Source organism: Bombus bifarius, unplaced genomic scaffold (genome assembly GCF_011952205.1).
Source record: "Bombus bifarius isolate JDL3187 unplaced genomic scaffold, Bbif_JDL3187 scf7180000007996, whole genome shotgun sequence".
Classification (NCBI taxonomy): Eukaryota; Metazoa; Arthropoda; class Insecta; order Hymenoptera; family Apidae; genus Bombus; species Bombus bifarius.
Window position 1 is genome coordinate 5,063,117 of NW_022884376.1, and position 12,841 is coordinate 5,075,957.

General features: G+C 35.3%; 1 protein-coding gene across 1 annotated transcript in view; it reads right to left on the bottom strand.

Moving 5' to 3' along the window:
* The window catches only part of LOC117205893 (protein rhomboid), a 167,060-nt gene that overhangs the window by 71,963 nt on the left and 82,256 nt on the right, over positions 1 to 12,841 (bottom strand). The gene's annotated exons all lie outside the window — the stretch shown is intronic.

Consider the following 12,841-nt stretch of genomic DNA (forward strand, 5'->3'; position numbering starts at 1 on the left):
TAGCGAAGAGCTGTGCGTCTGCCTGTATACTGACTAATACTACTTGCCGGGATTTACTTAAGCATCGGTTGCTGTGTCGGTGAATCGTTTTGTGGCTCTTGCTTGTTCAGCTTTTAGAAAATTATACCAAACAAATAGCAATTAGATAAGCGATGTTGGATTAACATTTCGTACAAATTTGTTCGTTGCAGATGACGTATAAATATTTCGTTCAGTTTGCAAACGTCTCTTTTTCCGTTTCGAAAATTCTACGCAACTCAAAGACTTTATTAATGCCCTTTGCAAAGCAAGGTATCGATATGGTTTAATTAACAATAAGATTCTACGTACATGGTCCAAAAAATTAATCGATACACTTTGCAACAAAAAACAAAAAATACTATGAAAATTCTAATGAATATCAAAGAAGAAAGGTTCTTTTATTAAAAATTTTACGAATTGTAGATAATACAACACCGAATGTTGGCTTTCTCTTCTTTAATTCTCTTTAGTATACAAATGGCAGGAGTATTTGTTCGAAAATTTCATTATTCCATAGTAATTGCCTGAAACAATATAATAGAGGCGAAATCAAATTAAAAAGATCCATTTAACAAGTATATTCCTTGTACCTGCGATAATTTGCAAGTATCGAAATGCTTATGCACGATAGTGTACATCGTGACCTAAATCGGCCCTGGGAATTAGGTAATGGAACATCCCGCGCGGCCATGCATAAATCAATCAGACGACCAGTTTTGGTCCGCCTTCGTAAATTACTTTCGTATTAGAGCGCATATTGTGCGGCCTGGTGGTAGACTTATCGATAAAGTCAATTTCGACGGGACGTCGATCGTGAAAGTTCGTAATTTCTCGGCCGTAGTGTACGGCTAGACTTTAGAGAATAATGTTCGTGAAAAGGGATATCGATATACGGAGGTTGATAGCGCGAGGCTATCGAACGGTATCAACGACGTGTTGTTGCATTATTATATTTCATATATTTTTATGTTCTGGATTTATCGTATACACAGGTTCGCAAGAGTATCGCAACACTTGTAAGTACGTTTTACGAATATATTATGTGCGTTATACGAATCTTGAATCATCTTGAAATTTCATTTTCTCGCGGTCATGAAACTCGCTATATTGGGCAAATATTAGTTTTATGTAACGCATGTGACATAGATATAAACGTAGTTTAACGTACGTACGTGTTAAAATATTTGCTGGATCAGCTTTTTGAAAATTCAAGTGCTGAACTTTGAGCTTTATTTGAGTTTATCAAAGTTAATATTATAAAATATTAATAAATTGTTTTGACCTCGTATAATTTTGGATTTTTTTCTGTTTTATTAATATCTCAAATAGCGTACATTCCGTGTAATTTTCCAGCTATCAGACGTTTAAAAAATGTTTCACGATGTTTAAAGGAAAAGAAGATAAAAGCTGATCCTCGCGGATAACTTGGAGCAGGCGCGTCGATGAATAATCGAACGAACGCCGAATGACGTCAGTTCCAAGATTAAGAACTCTCGTCCAGGGGAAAGAGGATGGAAAGACGTGTACGTCGAGAATAGCTATTGGGAGAAATAGATTTCCGGTTGATGTGTTGCAGAAACCTAATGGTAGGTTGGTATCACAGAAAATGGACACGGTCCATTTTCGTAGCGCAAGAGCCACTGGTGGAAGATTAATGGCGCTTTGATATCATAGAAAATGGATATGGACGAGTTGTAAAATTAATCTTCCCGAGTAACTATAAAGAACGAAATAAATGTTAAAAGCCAACGTCTGCTAAGGAGGAACAATGATAGTTTGTCGTCGTAGAGTACACGTTTAGAATATGTAGGATATTGAATGTATAAAAAATGTATACATTCGTTTCCGACAGAATTTCCTTTAAATACCTGCTTTGAAGATTCGTGTTAAATATTTGCTGATAAGTATATATTAAATATGCGGTAATCTTCTCAATGAAATCTCGTTGTATTTATGTGAAGATCATGAACGATTCATCGAGAAGCTACGTCATTTAGAAGAACAGCAGCGAGAAATTAAAAAAGTCTCCCAATTGGAATATACAAAATATAGCTACCGTTTCAATGTAAATAACGAATCGAGGAAAAATAATTTTCAAGTAGAAGATAGAAGGATATTTAACTTAAAAAATTAAATATTAACAACCATTTCGAGTACGTCAACAAGATCCGATTCTCCGTACTTAAGTAACTAGTCGGTTAGTCGAACTGAAATCCAGAGATAAATAGAACCGTATGTTTTGCCGATTACAAGAAATCTGAAGATTTCTTGACTCTTCGGGAGACGAGAAGTTCGTTACCTAATCCGGCTTCGTATAAAAGACAAATATTAGGAGAAATCTTGGCTGAGAATGTAACGGATCGGTTGTTCGCTATACGTTTCAAAAATAAGAGGAAAAAAGAAGGGAAAATAGTATCATAAATCTAAAAAGGAAAGCGAGGGAAGAACGTCACCGTGTATCTAACGTCGTGACGACTTTTCTTTCCCGAAATTTTCTGCTGCAAGAAACTGACGATACGAAGGTTGCGCTTCGATGAATCTAGGACATCTCGTGAACCACGTTCGATCCTTAAGCGATAATAAGAAAGACGTATTCGTTGAATCACGGTCCGTCTGTCTCCGCGTATGTGAACTTTACGAGCTACTATTACTTGCTATGACCCGGCTCGCCTTTATATCCGAACGTGCGGCACACATTCGGCCAACGTTTCTTATCTTCCTTCGTTTTAGAATTCATCTTCGTTCCCATTCTTCTTGTCTTAATTGTCACTTTTTCTTTTTCGATATTTATTTCCTTAGATACGTTTTTTCTGTTTTCTGTTCGTTGCTTCGTTTCTTCCTTCTCCAATAGAAATTTCTTTGATATTTTCTATTTTCTAATTCCATTTCTAGTATCTAAATATTTTTTATTTCCTATATATTTTCTTCGTCGCGTTCTCCAATTTTCATTCTTTCTTTTCAACACTTTCGTTTCTTCTTACGTTTAGTTCTTTCTTCGATTTTATTATTTTGTCTTGGCTGCTCTTTCACGGTTTAATCCGTTTTAATATGTCCTGCCTCAGACATGCTTTTTCGTCATGTTTCATTTATCTGACTTCGATGCTTTTACAATTTTAGTATTTCTCTTCGCCTTCGCCATTTTTTTATTATTTCGCTGTTTCACTTTCTCTCCGGAAATACCGTTTTTCGTTATTTCGCTTGCTCTCTTTTCCGACTTGCTCGCGGATTCCTACTCTTCTCCCATCCACCTTCTCTATTTTTCACTATCGCTATGTTTCGTTCTTCCGTTTCCTCTTTTTCCCGTCGCTATTTTACGCTTCCCTCCTTTCCATCTTCTTTTTACCTTTTAATATTCAATTAACATTCCCACACTATCCTATTCTACCTCTCCGTCTTCGTTTCCTTTCATTATCTTATTTCTTCCTTTTCCCCTTCCCCTGTATTCTCCATTCTTCTTAATTTTATAATTCACCGTATTTTTCTTCGCCTTTTTCCACTCGTCTTTGTTCCGAATTTTCAGTTCTCCGTTTCAATATTTTTCTTTCTTACGATTAGTTCTTTTTAAATGTCCACTTCTTCCGTTTCGATCTTCCTCTTTCTTGCAATTAGCTTTTTTCTTAATTTCCACCTTTTCTGTTCCAATCTCCTCTCCCGTGCTTTTTCCTCGTCTATTTCTTTCTGCTTAAAAATTCTTTTACGCTGCTTCAATCATCTTGAAACTTCCAATTCCTACCTTTTCTATTATCTTCCTGTGTTTCATTCCTCTCCTATCTCCATTCTCCCCTCCCCTATTTCAATATCTGCTTTCTTTGCACCTAATCTTTTTCTTGTTCCCTTTCTCATTTCCAATCCCCGGCATCGTCACTTTCTTTTCAACAATTTTTTTCCGCTACTTCGCCACATCCTATTTTCCATTTTCCCCATATCTCTTCTCTTTCCTGAAGAAACGCCAAAAAACCAACCAGTTTACCCATGCTATCGCAAATTGTTCCAGTCGAAGTTTCCTTTTCTTTCAAAGAAAAGGAAAAAGAAGGGGGAAAAAACCGATGGTATCTCACGGACACGGACGCGAGCCGAATTTAAGATCCGAAAGGTATTTCATTACGTTTTCGTTGGTCCGTTGATCGATCGTCGAAGTCGTCCTTTTGCCAGGCCGCTTATTGAATTCGGATTGCAGATGTAAGTAGACGAAGCTACGGAGGCTGGTTAGGGTTGAAATGGGAACTCGTGATGTCTGTCTGGTCGTCGAAATGAGAAAAAGTGATATTGTTTTTGGGCAGATGCGAAATTATTAGAGTCAATGATAGATTATGAATTGATTGACAGACAAATCGTCGATGAAATTGATTCTGTTGATTAAATTATATCGTGTTTTGATATCGTGTTTTGATATCGTGTATATCGTCTTCTTATGGTAAATCGAGAGGTAGGTCGAATTATTTGGATTATAATTTGAAAATATACACTCGTGATGAATATGAATTTGATATTATTGGAAATTCCAGTAAGAAATATAAGTTTTGTATAATATTTTAATATTTCTCTTTTTTTTTACAGGGCCTTCTTAATAATAATGGAGATCTTAAAGGAATTATAGATTTCGTAGTTGGATTCGGGATGCAAGAATATTTCTAAAATGACAATCATATTGGAAAATCAGTACGCACGTTGCACGATGTGTCTGACTATACACGGCCCACTTCTCCTTGCAAAAGATAATTCGTACGAAGGTACGTTCACATTGGGAAAAGTTAATATTTTACGAATGCATCTAACAATTCCGTAAAATTAATAACATGCCTATAGTATTATAAATATTATTACGAATAATCAAAATATTTTACTCATCGATTAAGATACTGTGTTTTACCTGTCGTCGCAAGAACGATTACATCTACCAAATAAGAGACATTTGTCAGAGATAAAGAAATACGAGATACTACGGTTTCTCACGATAAAAAAAGCACATAACCAATTTAATCCTACAGTATCTCGCACCTTTAATAACTATATTGCTACAACAGAATCGAGAGGAAGATAAAAAAAATCGCTATTCACGTCAGTTAAAACGAAAAGGGGAAAAAATCCAAACCAATTGTACGGAATTTACATAACACTCTCACCACCCACAAAAAGGATCGCTCAAATATTTCGTATTTCGCATTTTATCTCCCAGTGAAAAAGTTCATCCTCGGAAGAAAAACAATCGAATGATTAAAAAAAAAAAAAAAAAAAGAAAAAATTGTGGTATGGAAAATTGTAGCGTTTCTCGTTGCGCAATCGTTGCATCGGGTCGTTGCCAAAAGGTATGATGTGCAAAGTTGGCGTGGCATAGCGGCGATTGCCAAATCCTATAAATGAATCAACAAGTTGCGAATTCGATAGAAATTCGAGCGTCGAAATCGTGCAATCAGCAATACGCTACGAACCAGATAAAAATAAACGATCCCCGGGTCTGGATCGAGCGATCGATAAGGAATTTAAATTCAACTGGGCTACCGGAGGCTGAACCCCAGCGTTTTTTCGAAAGCTTTCTCTCGCTCATGCTGCTGCGCCTATTCGCTCACCATCTGCTACGTTTAATTACCGGAATGTCCCGTTCTACTTGACCATCCGATATATATATATATATATATATATATATATCGGAAATATATATATATATATATATATATATTTCCATCTTTTTCCTCGCTTTCCCTTCTTCTTTTGTTCGTCGATAATGTAAAATGTTACTTACTGTCTCTAGAATTATGTCGTTTCTCTTACACCAAATACGTAACAGGGTGGGAACTTTTAATTTTTCAGTTTCGATAAGAAGAACATCCCTTTCTTTGTTTCTGTTGGCCCATTCAGAATCGAATTTGTATTTCAGTGTACGAGAGAAATTATTTTTAATCAATTATTGGTAAGAGAAATACACTTTTCAGATTGTTTGAAAATTTGAGATGAATTTTACCGAAGTACATGCATTGTGTTTAATTAATTATTAATTTATAGACACGCACGCGTAACATCAAACGTGAACTGTAATAGAATTTTGATTATTCGATGCAATTATGACACACCCTGTTTGGATAATTAGGTATCTTTGTCCTGGTGCGAAAGAAGATAATCGATTTGTTAATGTATTCAACATGAACAAACGCTATAAATAAAAACGTAACAATTCCTCCCAGTTTCCTTACCACTCCCAAATTTTCCATTAAACCGTGATCCAATAATCGATCGTTCGGTTAAATGGCATTCTGACAATAGAGACGCTAATGTATGTAAATTAAAACAATGAATATTGCATGACAAATTTAGTATAACAACGATGATACTCTAAGCTTAGGTTCCGTCTCAATTTCCTATGCAACTTCAACCAACTAGCAAATAAGCTGTTTAACGTTTAACATAATATTATTTGAAGATTTAGGAGAATTAAACCATATAATCTTTGGAACTTATAAAAAATAAAATTTGAAGAGAATTAAAAAGGAGGAGATTACCGAGATATCATATATTCCACTTGTTAAATAATAGAACTATCGATTTCGAAGGACTACATATAAATATAATCTGAAATAATAATAGAAAATAAAGAAAATTATTCTTTCGCGTGTTTTCCATGGAAATAGAATTCTCGAAACGTTGATAAATAATTCAAAAAAGGGACAGAATTCATTGGCCGCGATTTCAATCCATTAACGTGCTAATAATTTCTACTTGCAACATCCCCACAGTATGTCAAAGGACTTAAAAAGTAATCATACACTCTGTTTTATCCTTTTTGTTTTTCTTTTTATTCTGATCAAAGTCACGTAATCATGCTAATTATTCAGCATATCGAAGAACAACCGAACAAAGAGAATATTAACGCTTTTGTAGTAGCAATTTACTGGTTGCCGCAGGCATTTGTCACGAGTACGAATATATGGACTACGAAATTCATATTGAAATATATTTATGACAACGAACGTTTCATATGAAATTAAAAAGGAAAAACGGTCATCTGGTGCGAGACAAACGTTCGAATAGGATATTTTAGTTCGTTTGCAGATTCGTGATTTAAACGATCACAATCAAAACATAAAATAAATATGATAACACAAACATCATAAGAATCGACTAAACTGGCAAAATAATACCGTAGCTATTTCTAATTAAAGTGTAGCTTTCAAGTGTTTTTTTTTTCGAACTATATTACGTATTAATAAGAGTTTTCTTCTACAATTTTTCTATAACATTCTATTTTACAATATAGAGTATACATATATTGTTACTTGCAAGATAGATTTTTCTTTTGTCAATAGTTGTAATATTAAAATGATTTCAACGACTAAGTAAATAATTATTTTATTTTTATACGCCGAAAAAGACGTGTTGCAATTTCAAGTATTTTATAAGCGTAATTATCATTAGCAGTGTTTTCATGTAATAACGCAATTTTACAGTAAAACCTAATTTTATACGTTAAAAACAGAAAATGTGTTAAATAAAGTACAACTAAAACAGAAAAAAACGGAGCAGATCTCGCCAAGAAAATTAACATATCCGCAATTCGGGACGACAAACGCGAGACCACGCGCGACGCGATAAATACGAGCGAGACGAATTAAAATTCGCGACGGCCAGGCGTCACGACGCGTGCTTCCACCTTCTTTTTTTTCAATTTTTTTCTATTCTTTCTTTTCGTTATGTCGATTTTTTTCTTTTTCGCCTGTCTTTTCGCTCTATGGAAACGCGGTCGCACGTGCGCGCAGGTGAGAATATTCATAACGAGTCTGAAAGAACGTATGGCATTAATGGGCGGGACGGAGGGATTTAAACGTTTCCGGCGCGAGGGAAAATTGCGATTCCGCGGAAATTACGAGGTCTGAGCCCCGTGCCCGAGCTTGATCGTTCGAGCTCGCGTGAAAGACGAACACACGCGGGATAGCATGAAAATCCGGCTGAACCTCGCGAAATTCGCGATTCTACAGGATGAAGGAGTGAAAATTGGAAGGGTGACTGCACCAACTTACAGCGTGCAGAATGAAAAAGTGGAGATTTTTTAATGTGATAATTGAAATAAAAAAATCGTTTGGATCGTGCTATCTCTTAAATGTAATATAATTTGCCGATGCTTCTGTAGAATATTTCGTTTCGATTATTCAGTAAGGTATCGTTTATATTAAACGTTACATATCTTAAATAATTGTCAATGAACCATCGTTTGCATATAGCGTATTAATATCTTTATTCGCATGTTTCTTTTTTAATTTATATTCAATGTTGAATATTTCTGACGTTGACATATGTGTAATATATTTACTCCCACATTTTTATTATCCACCAACGTATCATTCACGATAGAAACTGAATATTTTCCATTATTTATTTTGATTATGTATCGTGTTTTAATCGTTCGATATCGTCTTCATTAAAATTGAGCCGATTACACCCACAATGGCGTAAAACTTCCTTTCATCCAGCACTGTATTTACAAACAGATCTAGCGACAATCGAACACTCTCAAATAGGAATTTTACCAGGAAGCAGCGAATCGGAAAGAGGTCGGCCGATGCATCGGGTATGTGTTGGCGTTGGTACGCAGGTGGGTGAGCGGAAGAAGGGGTAACCGAGAACGCGTAGGCTGAGAACCCGGGCTGGAGACGATATTTCATCAGGTGGACCAGTGGTCGAATGGTTTTATTAAAAAGCGCGAGTCGTCGTTGTAAAAAACGCGGTGGATTTATGCCCGAGAAAATCGGCGAAATTCGCGATCGCTCTCGCTGTTCCACAGTGGTGGAACTCTGCCTCTTTTTCATCCATCCATCGCGATTTCTTGCCAGTGAAGCTGGACCAAACGACCGCTCCTCCTTCTTCTTCCACCTCGTCTTTTCTCGTTTCCAACTGGAAATTTTTCCATTTTGCTATGCATATTTATACATATGCGGACGTGTGCTGGAAACGACGTATTTTCAAGGATCGTTGAGGCCAATTAGGATCATTAAGGGCTGAGAGGTAACATTTTATACGTTAATGTTGCGTAAATGTAGCGTTACAGAACGGAAGGTAATGAAAATTTGAATATTTAAGAGTTTAGAAATTTGTGTATTCAGGAGCTTGAAGATTTCAGGATCAGATAATTTGAATATTTCAAGATCTTAATATTTGAACACTTGAATGTTCAATATGCTGTATATCCAGAGATTCAATAATTTAGAAATTAGACAGCCTCGAAATTCGTAGATTCGACAATTTTAAGATAGAATTCACATATTGTTAAAAGTCGTAAATAAAGTATTTTTTACGTTGCTTTGCAATTGTAATTAGTTTTGCGTTGTTATTGCATAATAATACGAATCGATCAAGGAATAATGTAAATCGACTGAATAGAAAAATTGAAAGTTACATTTTGCATTAAAATGATGTGTGTTTGTTAGGCTCTGTGTTGCTTTCGTATGATTTACGACAGGGAGTTGGGAAAGTTTGATCCATAAACTATGCGTTTTTGATTCGCTGGAATTTGTGTTATGCATAAAGTCACACATATGCAACCCCAGTTTATAGTTCGCGTTACGTATTACTGTAATATTGTAATACATAAAGTATTTATATTTCCTCTTTGTCGATATTACTACCGGAATTATTGTAAATTAATTATCTGCAATATAGTTTGCATAAGCAGATTCTATTGTATCTGTAAACATATACGTACATTGTTATTAATTTATTACCAATTTTGTAACGATTCTCTGATGAATAATTAATATGTACAATTGTATTGCGTTACGTAATAATAACAATAACCTAAGCTAAAAAATACTATAATATTATTCGTAATATCTCATCATTCGCAACCTGAAAACCTGCTCCTCTAACAAAAAAAGCTTCGTTAAATCATGCTCGCTAATCCCTTAAGATCTCAACTTAAAATTTCACTTCCATAATATTACAAAAAAAAAAAAAAAAGAATACAAAAGCAGAAGAATATTATAAACATTCCACTCGTTAAATATCACGTAAATTACAAAAATATTATTTTCTTCAAACAAATGGTATCGCACAATTTTGTAAATACCTCCATAACGGAATAAAACATTTTTCAAGACACGACAGCACAGAAGCTTGTTGAAATATAGAATTACATTGCAAATGAAATTTTATATCTCGTTTATAAAATGATATTTATTTTATTTATTCGAATTTAAATGCATCATAATCTGCATTATCGCGTTACTCTACTCGTTATTGAAAGAAAAATTCCAGAAAGGATCATGATTCCGACGATATACAGAAACTTCTTATTCTTAACATGAAACTACAAAAAGTAAAAGCAGAAGAACGAAACGCAAATTTCTCACGAAAGTAATTCGCATTGTAAGAACTCGATATATTTGTCGGTCCATAAATCAAATGCTCGCCTAAACTATCTTCTGAGCGCACATATATTTCCCGAAAATTCAGAGAGGGAATAAATCACTGTAGAAATGCCCGTCCCTTCCATCAAGAACAAAACGTTGGAACGATCATTGACGCGATCGAATCCATCTGTATCTTGGTGACGGGCATCTAGGCGCGAAAAAGCGCGCGATCGTCCGGAGAAACGGCTGGTTTCCGGTGAATGGAGCACAGGTCAACGATGATCCACGGTTAGTAGCGCGTTAAAAAGTAATAGAACATCATGTCACATATTTCCACGGCGGTAAAGGCGGTAGCGGGAAAACGGGGCTGGCGACCACCTCTGTCAATAACTCATCCTTTCAATTTTCCGCGTTATCCGGTTAACGCCGCTCATCCGGCCCGTCTCGTGTTTCGCTCGAGTGTGTTGCCACAGTCGAGCAAACCCGTCCAATAATTGTCGTTGCCCGATCGACCATCATTGCTAAGGTGATTCTAATTTTCAATGGATTTTCTGTTTCCCTTGGAAGGTTTTACGAAAGTTTGATTAAATTGAAAGATTTTTAGAATTTCGCGTTATTCGAGGTTCGCCCAGAAAACATGTCAGGGTAGTTTTGTTTTTTCAATTATTTATCGTTTTGCCATTAGTATCGAAAAGGGTTATGGATTGATCGATGGTAGAATTTCAAGTTTGTGAAAGATTTGTGTGCCATTTTCAAGATTGAATTTTGAAGCTGATAAAAATGGGATAGACTGTAGCTGTTCTTTAAGTAATAAAGTTGTTACTTACAGTTCTTATGCTATTTCGTTTTTCACGTATGTTTGTAAGAGACTTCTAGTTTTCAATACCTGAAACGAAGAAGACACAAGTTGATTTATTGTAAATCTATCGTGTTTGTTTCGATTATTAAGATCATCTTGACAAAGATTGAATTAATTTCACTTCTAAACGACGAATTAATATTACACGAGTAAAGAGTTCTCAAAACCTGCAACTATACATTTCCAATAGTATTTTTTTTTTTTTTGGAAACAGTAACCGATAAAGGGAATTTCCCACGAGCATCACAGATGATACTGACGAAACCAATACTGTAAACTTAGTACGAAGGGAGCAGTGCATCTTTGCCAAGAAGGATCCACCACAAAAGTCACAGAAAATACACGGGAAACCAATAAAGCAAACTCAGTGCAAACGAAAGTGTGTACCTCTGCCAAAAAGAATTTGCTACGGAAATCGTGGAAAGTACCAACGAGACCGATAAGATATACGAAATGTGATTAAAAGAACGTATCGTTGGCTGAATTAATATAATTACGAAAAAAAAATGAAGCAGTCGTGGTGCAAATGGAAACCACAGAAATTATGCGATATTTCGAGGAGACAAATAGAATAATTTCGGTATAAAGAAACGGAGGATTACTACGAAAAATAGTCGTGACATTAGCAAAACGAACAAAGCACATAAAGCGCAACAGAACTGGCGTATTAACGTTGACAAGAACTTGCTATAACGTGGATTAACCTTTAATAACGTGGATTCTACCTTAATAAAATCAAAATATTGGTGGAACGAAGCAAATCCGGTGTAACCGAAACGTCGTACTTTTGCAAAAAATAATTTAACTAAATTCGCGTAATAAGGGATCGCCGAGCAATTTCAATTGGACGAAATCGTAGAAACGAGAGGACACTAATTGGCATTTCCGCTGCGCACGTGAACTCGATCGGTTAATTAATTAAGAGTAGCAGTGCTGCTGATTCGAGCATGCGCGTGTATTCAATAAATAGAACATAAGCTTCAACCTCTCTCCGTATGCAATTTAGATCATCCTGTCATTAATTTTTCAACTCCTTCCCAAAGGAAAGACTAAAATTGACATATTTTATTCGTACATGTATCAAGATGTATTTACAAATTACACAATGAGTTTATCGAACTTAGAAAAGTAATCATGCAAGTTTACAAATTCGTAAGTTTAATAAATTTATATATAAAATCAGAGTTCCGGGATTTTTACATTCTCTCAATTTTCTCCTTTCCTATATTTTTCTTTCTTTTCTTTTTTCTTTCCTGTATCAACCAGACGAATTTCCGTGTTCCACCATGAAATATTAACAACGCAAACAAACAACACGTATCATCAGATCGCGTTGTTTCGCGATAAAAGGGCGTAAATATTTTCATACGTGTTTTCCACTCTAAAATCTACTTTGTTTTTCGTTCTCCCTTGTTGTCTGGTTTAATTTCCAAGAATCTATTTAAAACAGAGAAAAAGATGGAACAGACGTGCGATCGCGATTCTCATATCTTTTCAAATTACGTTTTACAGTTATATCGGTGCGATAGCTCGCAATTTTATAAATAATTTTCCCTGTTAATTTTCATGTTGCTTTCATTTTTTTATCCACTTGTCGTTGTTCTTTTATTTTTCGATATGTAAAACG